Raw genomic sequence first — 8,543 nt, forward strand, 5'->3', positions numbered from 1 at the left:
ATTACAGTTTTCGACGCAGGAGGTCAAAACCTTTTGATTGATTTATTTGACCACGCCCAAGGTCTCATAGATTAATTTACTCCTAATCCTGCCTAAAAGAATTTCAATATGAGAATAGGCTGGTAGAGATCCTGATGAGTAATAAAATCGAATCGGGTATACGTGCGCCCCACGCTTGGTATTGCTGGCGCACAAAAATACAGCTAAGAAAAAGAAAAAAGTCTCGTAGATTAACTTACTCTAATCCTGCCTAACAGAATTTCAAGTGCCACGGCTATTGAGGATTCCCTCTTGTTTTACTTTACAATGATGACACTTGTTTTGTACACCTTATACAAAGTTACATAAACCCGGATTTTTACTTTTTCTGGGATTAAAAGAAATGCCCTAAAGAGTGCTGAATTCATGCATCAGATACATACATTCTATAGCATTATTATATATTAGGCTTCAAGTCTTACGTTACAGATTTTCGTAGTATTTCTTGAACTGTAATTGTGAACAGGAAATGAAGTTCGAAACGTCTTTGTTATTAGAAATACCCTGGTAGTTGCTTGTTCATTCTATCTCTAATATTGATGTATATTTTATCGGTTCATTTTCTTAAAATAAACTTATCGACGTAATATTGTTCTAAGACGATTCAAGTAAATTTAAACTCGTTGGTTGTATTAATGTTTAGTTAAAATAGATAATTAATACTCTAAGTGGTAAGATTTTCGTAAAACTGTTGGGCCGAGCACAGCCCAATGGTTAGCGTGCTGGACTGTGAATCCAGGGTTGCCGCAATTTGGAGCCATAGGTGCATTATAAGAGTGACAATCAAATCCCCACAATTCGATTAACGTAGATCACGAGTTGGCAGTGGGTGATGTTGACTAGCTGTCTATCACTAAAATTAGGAAGGACTAGCCCTCGAGTAGCTTTGCATGAAATGCAACAGAACAAACATAAAACTGTAGACTTAATTTCGTTTGCCAAAAAAAAGAAAAAAGTTACTGAAAACGCGAAGTGCAGCCATCACATTAGCGATCAAACTTTGTCAGAAATTAAATATTAGAAAGAATTGTTATTTAAAATTCACGTTTTTTGTTTTTAAATCGGTTGTAAATATTAAAACTTTTGTTTATTTTGTCCACATCGTTTTTCCATGTTCAGGTGACATGTTTCTGATGTTCTGACGCCTATAGTATAAATACAGTTGTTCATGTAGAAAACAGTTAATTTTGTTCGACACACAAGTTTCAGTTTATAGGTTATATATATTTTTGGGTTAATTTCAAATGAATATTCGGTTAATAAAAAAAAAAAGTGAAAATTTGGTTTATTTGTTTTAAATCGCAAAGCTACACAATGGGCTATCTGTACTCTTCTCATTGCGGGTATCGAATCCCGATTTTTAACGATAATTTATCGCTGAACCACCTGAGGAAAACGTTTCTTTTCGTTGTTGTTTTTTTTTATATGCATTTATCGATATTACTATAATTTCCAAGAGTTTGGTATCGAATCCTGATTTTTAACTATATAAGCCAGATAACTTACCGGTGAACCACCGGAGAGCAAAGTAAAAAAAAAAAATCTTTTTATCGATACTGCACTAATTTTTAACTTTTGAATTGTAATGATTTTAGGGTCTGTCTTTCCATAGATTTTAAATGTTTTTTTGGTTTTTCTATACTGCTCGAAAGTAAATCGGTACTCCAGTGGGTAAAGAAGAATCAAACTCAATACATTTATTCACTAAATTGATAAATTTACATCATCAACATAGTTACATCACTTACAGCGAGGAGTAAAATATATGTTGACCTCCTTAGAAGCATGCACTACCAAGTAACATGAGCCCGGATTTTTACACTTATGATATTTAAAAAACTAAACAAAATGCACTGAAAAGTGCAGAATTTATACATCAGATGCGTACATTCTATGACGTTATTATGTATTAGGCCTCAAACGTTTGTGTAAATTATCAAAAGGGAAAAGAAAAAGGTTAAATATACGTAGCAACCCAATAGATTTTATGACCAGTTGTGCCTGGGTCATTTTTAAATAATCATCTTATCCATAACGCGAAGCCTAAATTTACACAAGTTTCCGCGATGTTATTTACTTAAGTAAATATCTGTACAGCTTTTAGGCTAAAATTTAATTCAAACTACAAAAATGGTTTAAACTTTTCATATTTTAAACATAGTAATATAATTTCACATAATAAATTTTAGGCAATTTCATAAGATTTTATAAAGAAAAAGGTCTACGTGAGTAATAATAGACATATAAAGTAGCCATTGGTTAGGAAAATGTGAAAACACACACAAACACGGATTTATTTCAAAAAGCGTAATTGTTTGTTATAACAACAATAACACCGAGAAACAATTCGGCAAGATCTTGTATTTTTACCATGATAATGTACATTGTACATTCTTCAACAATAAAACGCAATATGCACTAAAAGCATTGTAATAAGTGCTTAGTGGCCACAATATATTTCTTAAGGAGCTCGATACTTTAAGTACTGTTTTAGCTAAATAAAATGCGTTACAGCTGTGAGTGTACGACAAACAAAATAACATTTTTACTACCAATAGAAAATATTATCAACTACATAACCGGCATTCATTCAAACAGGCTTTTCTGGTTCGGTTGTCGTTTTGTTATTAAATATTTCAGCCTTTACGTTTTTAGCATCGTAATAAAGTGATTTACTAGTGGGAGTAAGATTTTGAGTGCCCTTTTTCATGAGACGAAGTTGTTGTTCTTCAAATGCAGTGATCATCCAAAGTGTTTATTTTCATTTTTTGAATAAATTGAACCAATCTCTGTGTTAGTAGATTATAATGGAAATTATTTTACATAACTTACTGACGTAAATTTTCAAGACCAGTACGATCACATCTTTATCAAACTGATAACGGTCATAGGTCTAAATGATATTACGAGTTAAAAATATATAAAACAACTTAAAAACACAGATAAATTAGAAATGTAAAGCAAACCTTTGTTTTTTCTTTCACAAATGCTAGAATAGTTTGCATTCAACCGAAGTTATTTTTTGAATACTGGTTGTTTGATAATTTTTACATTTTTAAACACCAATATGTATATATAATGTTATAGCAATTTTTCGAGCTTTAAATAGCTCTTTTTTGTGTGAATAACAGCATTTTTTAAGCTTAAAACAATCTATAAAAAAGGACCTCGATTACAAGTTAAGTTAAATACATGCTGTAATACATAAGAGTCGTAGACTTGCGATGAACTGGCCTAATTTTGTTCCTCAATTACTCCAGTAGTAATAAAAAGAACGGGCACGCGGTACTTTCAAAATACTATGATACAAGAGAAGAACAATGCCTTTTGTTTTTCAAGTGAAAGGTAAACTCTGTAGGTAAACACTAGAGGTCTCTCATATATACAGCAGTTAAAATTTACTGCCCTTATTTCAGATTGCAAGCTGGATGTTGAAGTTCAAGTAAACATACTGATTGGATGAAATAAAAAATAACTTAGGAAATGTGTTTAATGTTCTATTTTGTTGAGTTTAAAATCAGTGGATGAAACGAGAATATATTAAAACGAATAAATCACAACATAAATAAGTAAAAATCAAAGTGAAACCAGAACCAACGAAACACAACAATGTATACCTACAATCTTCCCCTACGTACACCAATCACATTTGTTACAGCTTGTGTAAACCAACATCTTATTTTCACACAACTCTAGGGGGAAACTTTTAAACTAAGTAAAACGGTTAAATTTGGATGTTAAATATAGTCCAATTAAGTTGCCAATTAAAGAAGGTTTAAAACATGTTAATTTGTTTACAGAATTGTTTTTGTTACAAGAAAGAGGCGTTTTACCAACAATACCGATGAAACTATTTTCTAGATGAAAAGTATTTTTTTTTTAAAGTTTTGATGTTATACGTGACCGATACATACATATATGGACGTTTACATATTTACTGCAATAGTTGGTAATATTGAAATTTTGATACTACAACAAAATAGAAGATGTCTTAATTCGCCACGTATAATAACTGTTTACACTGACTTGGCTTTTCCTAATCGAAAAAATTGGTACATTTAAATTACCTTTGGTGGTTTCACGTATTATAAATAAGATAACTGAAAACGCCACCAGCTCCATCCTACTGTTACTATGGTCGGTTGAAGTGCACTAGGTACCTTAGAAACTGTTACTTCAGAACTTATATTGTTATGTTTTCGTTTTTCGCATCTGTATAGCAAAATGGATTATAAAACCCACGCTAAAGCTGACCTCAAAGAAACGTTGCAGCAAGAAGATACGTTTTGTAAAGATTATCAAAGGGGTCCTCAAACAGGGGGAAAGAAGAGCTGTACAATCGGACATTTGTACGTTTCAGATATATATATATATATTACAACATAGAACCATCAATGTTCGATCTCTAGTCCAGAGAGGTTTACACCTTAGTTACAACCTGTAGGTTCGTGTGTGTCTATACATGAACAAAAGCAAGAATTTGTGGGAAACTGAACAACTTAAAACTAAGTTTTTACACGCTACCATTCACAACAGAAATTTTATCTGATTCTAAGGGTTGTAACGAAAAATGTGCAGAACGAACTTCAGTTATTTTTAAAAAGCAACTTTTTTTTTTTTTCAAAAGGAATAACTTAGATTTCTCTGGATATTATTTGGTTTTAAATTGAGGGCTATATGAGAAATATCGCAATTGCTGGCAAGAAAAAAATAGAGGAGGAAAATGCCTTTAGTTCGAAAACACTTACATGCACATACATATATATAATGAATAGAGATTTAACTTGGCGATCGAATGGCCTGGAATGAGAAATTAACACAGGGGAAGGGTAAGTAGTTGTCGCCTCTTCATTCTTTGACGTCATTTAAGGCGCTTCCGTAATAGACACAGTACCAACAGTAGAACCAGGTCGCCCTCTGTTGGCAGACAAAGAACACAATGTCTGAAACCAGTACATTACAACGAACATAAAAAGAAAAAAGCTTTTCCATTTTAACACTTTCTCGAACATTTGCACTTTCTGATAATTTCGACATCAGTCCTGTACATCTTGTGATCAGGACATATCATTCGTACGCGTCGCTTCTTGATCCTCTTGGGTCTACAGCAGTCATTCCCACAGGACCCCACACAACGGACCCGTTTTATCTTCTTCTTCGACCGACAACCATTCTCCACATAGAAGGCTCGAGTCTGCTCCTTCTGGCAGGTGGGGGCTGAGAAAAAAAAAGTTACAAGTTACACAGATGGAATGTTTCAATATTAGTGGACTACAGATGTGTTTTTTTTTCACATTAAAATCTGCAGTAGAGAAGTTAGGAGGAATGTGGAAACAAAATAAAGACAAATTATGTTGATTTGGTCGTAGAGTTGATTTTGTTTTGTTACAATAAAATTCTGATAGACCAAGAGCAGAAAAAAACCTTCCAATTGATATTTAAATGTGAAATATAAACAGCTGCAGTTAACTTAATTTTTATCCCAAATTCTAGTTACTGATTTCTTTTGAAGTATTATACTGCATATATAAAAAAAGTTTCGGAGAATGTTTTGTTTCTCATCATTCGGCCCAATTGACGAGTTCTGGAATTGAACGAAAGGCCTTTTGGGAACCGAGTTCCTAGAGACAAAAGATGGATCTTAATTTTTTTCCGTTTTTTCACGTCTCTGATTTTAAATCTCCAACAGAAAATTTAAGATAAATGTAGAAAACAAGCATTTCCAGTTAACCTGATTTGCATGACAAAGTTTAGGCCTTTTGGTAACAAAAGATATTAGATTTTAGATCAGCCTGTTCATAGTTTTTAGAAATAAAAGCTACGTGATCTCTTAGGACTTGACCGTAGAACAAAAATATGTAACAAATGAATATGATTAATGCATAGAAGTACAATTTTAGGTGTATCTTCTATTTCTGCATTATACACCTATTTTTTTTTAAGAATGCACCTTTAAAACTTCAATCAGCGTATGTGGTTATAACATTAAATAAAAGTATAATTTGGTCAAATGCTTTTCTTCCTTTCTGTTAAAGCCACAGTTTCTTGGTATTCCATATATCATAGTACTTTCAACAACTGTTATTAGGACAGATCTACCTTGATTACAGAATTGTCCACTCCAGCCACGGTGACACTTGCATTGGTAGGTGTACGAATCTTTAGGTGAGCACTTGCCCTTTTCACAGCGATGATCTTTACACGGATCTGGAGCATCGAATTCCTGACAGCCCGGAGACACGCTTCGTTGCTCTCTGGCCACCATGATGTCCAAATGTTTTCCGTTCACATAAATTTCCTTCATACAACCTGGAAGTAATAGAATGATTAAAATACACCTTCCACCCATATCATATCATTATCACACTGATTCTGTATTATAAGTTTTCTGGGTACTTAATGTTACATTTCTATCTGTTCTGGATTTCAAACAGTTTTTAGGTTATATTAACACTCAAAATTAATGTAGTAAATAATATACGACTAGTAACCAAGTAATATCTGCGTAATTCCTTTCTTTCTTTTTTTACACGTTCTCAAACAAACCGTAGTTCCTCCTTCCCAGCATGTTTTCATGCAACTCAACATGGAAGAGGATACTCCCCATCATACTGGAACATTTTGAAATTGATTAGAAGACATCAAATGACGAAAAAATAAAAATATGAGTAGCTATTGCATTTCCTTCAAAGGAATGAACTACTGTCTGGCATCCGTTTCAGCTTCTGACAAGCCTCCAGATGATGATCTGTGGTAGGTGGTTCCATTCCTTCACAAACCCATCTTCCAACTGATGGAAAGTCACGGTCTAAAACTGAAAAATGTTTAGAGAAGTCTACTTCATACAAACAGCAGTTTCCATCTGAATGAAGTCGTCCACAAACCTAGCACAATGTGGGTAAGATTGCCATCCATGAAGAAGCTATTCCAGAAGTCTCCCTCTGAAGGAACTCTTTCAATCTAGAGAACAATGTGGGTAACATTATCGTCCATGAGGAAGGTATTCCAGTAGTCTCCACCTGGAAGAACTCTTCCAAACCATAACACAGTGTGGGTAACATTTTCATCCATAAGTAAGCCACTCCAGTAGTGTCCATCTGGAGGAACTCTTCAAACTATAACACAGTGTGGGTTACATTATCTTCCATAAGTAAGCCACTCCAGTAGTGTCCATCTGGAGGAACTCTTCAAACGATAACACAATGTGGGTTACATTATCTTCCATGAAGAAGCTACTCCAGTAGTCTCCATCTGGAGGAACTCTTCCAAACCATAACATAGTGTGGGTAACATTGTCAGTCATAAGGATGCAACCAACAAGCACCAGTGTACAGCCTTTATGTTATTATCTAGGATCTCACGCTGTATTATCATAGAGCTTTCACGAGACACACGGAGTTCAGCCTTGCCATTAAAATTGATGTCGCCTCAGACCATTCTCCTAACGATCGTACTCAGCTTTGGTGGCATTGTGATAATGTTTCCAAGTTCGTCACCAACTTCTGGTCTGGTGGTCTGTAAAGTCAAGACAAATCTTGAATTCACCCCTCAAGAGCACTGACATCCATTTTTAAACAGTCCAAGTTAGATGATATTGAGTCAAATCTCAATGTATTTTCTCTAACACTGGTCCAACTGGAACCTAATACGGACTTTCTGTGACCACAAGCTAGCCTTGAGTCTATTATAAGTTGTTTGGATAGATACAAGAATCCCAGATGCATTGTGAACGTCACAAAAGGTCTTGGAGAATCTGTATAATGAGGAAGTAGTTTTCTTCCTGGGTTTGTTGCTCTGTTCAGCCATTTCTATATATCGTTTGTAATTTCCAAGGGTTTTGAGTCGCTTCCAAGTATGGGAAACAATATTTTGGCTCACACGTTATGGCAGACATATTGAGGCCAAATTACAATTATTTCAAAAGTAAGTAGCTTTTCGCTTGTGGTTGGGCTCTAATGGCGCAAACTGCATTTTTTTTTATTGAAATCGCAATGCAAGCACAAACTGTGTGTAGCATATAGTATCACATTAGGTAAAACTTCCTTTATTGGACAGGTTTGTAGTTCATGTGAATGATAATAGGTGACTGCTTACCCACTACTTGTAGCTGAAGTTTTTCATCCCATACATCTTGTAAGTTAATAGTCAATCTGTAGTGAACACAGCCACCTTTAAGTAAAACAAAAACTCTTTGTAATCGTTGATTTCCATGAAGCAGAAGAGGTACGTGTTCTCACTTTGATGATGATGGAGGTAAACTATATATATTGTCCTTCTACATTTTTTGTATTCAATATATGCACATTATTACTATGCTTTGTTTGTTTTGAATTTCGCGAAAAGGCTACACGAGGGCTATCTGCGCTAGCTGTCCCTAATTTAGCAGTGTAAGACTAGAGGGAAGGCAGCTAGTCATCACCACCCACCGCCAACTCTTGGACTGCTCTGTTACCAATGAATAGTGGAATTGACCGCACATTATAACACCCCCACGGCTGAAAGGG

The 8,543-nt window shown here is 34.5% G+C and overlaps 1 long non-coding RNA gene across 1 annotated transcript; it reads right to left on the reverse strand.

Annotated features, from left to right (window-relative positions):
- Positions 1-1,711: 1,711 nt before the first annotated feature.
- LOC111089564 lies at positions 1,712-6,344 on the reverse strand. Its single transcript, XR_002613805.1, has 2 exons — positions 6,139-6,344; positions 1,712-5,256 (listed from the first exon to the last, which is right to left on the reverse strand). It is a non-coding gene; the product is annotated as an uncharacterized LOC111089564 (long non-coding RNA).
- Between the last annotated feature and the right edge of the window lie 2,199 nt (positions 6,345-8,543).

The sequence above is a fragment of the Limulus polyphemus genome, unplaced genomic scaffold (genome assembly GCF_000517525.1).
Source record: "Limulus polyphemus unplaced genomic scaffold, Limulus_polyphemus-2.1.2 Scaffold6633, whole genome shotgun sequence".
Taxonomy (NCBI): domain Eukaryota; kingdom Metazoa; phylum Arthropoda; class Merostomata; order Xiphosura; family Limulidae; genus Limulus; species Limulus polyphemus.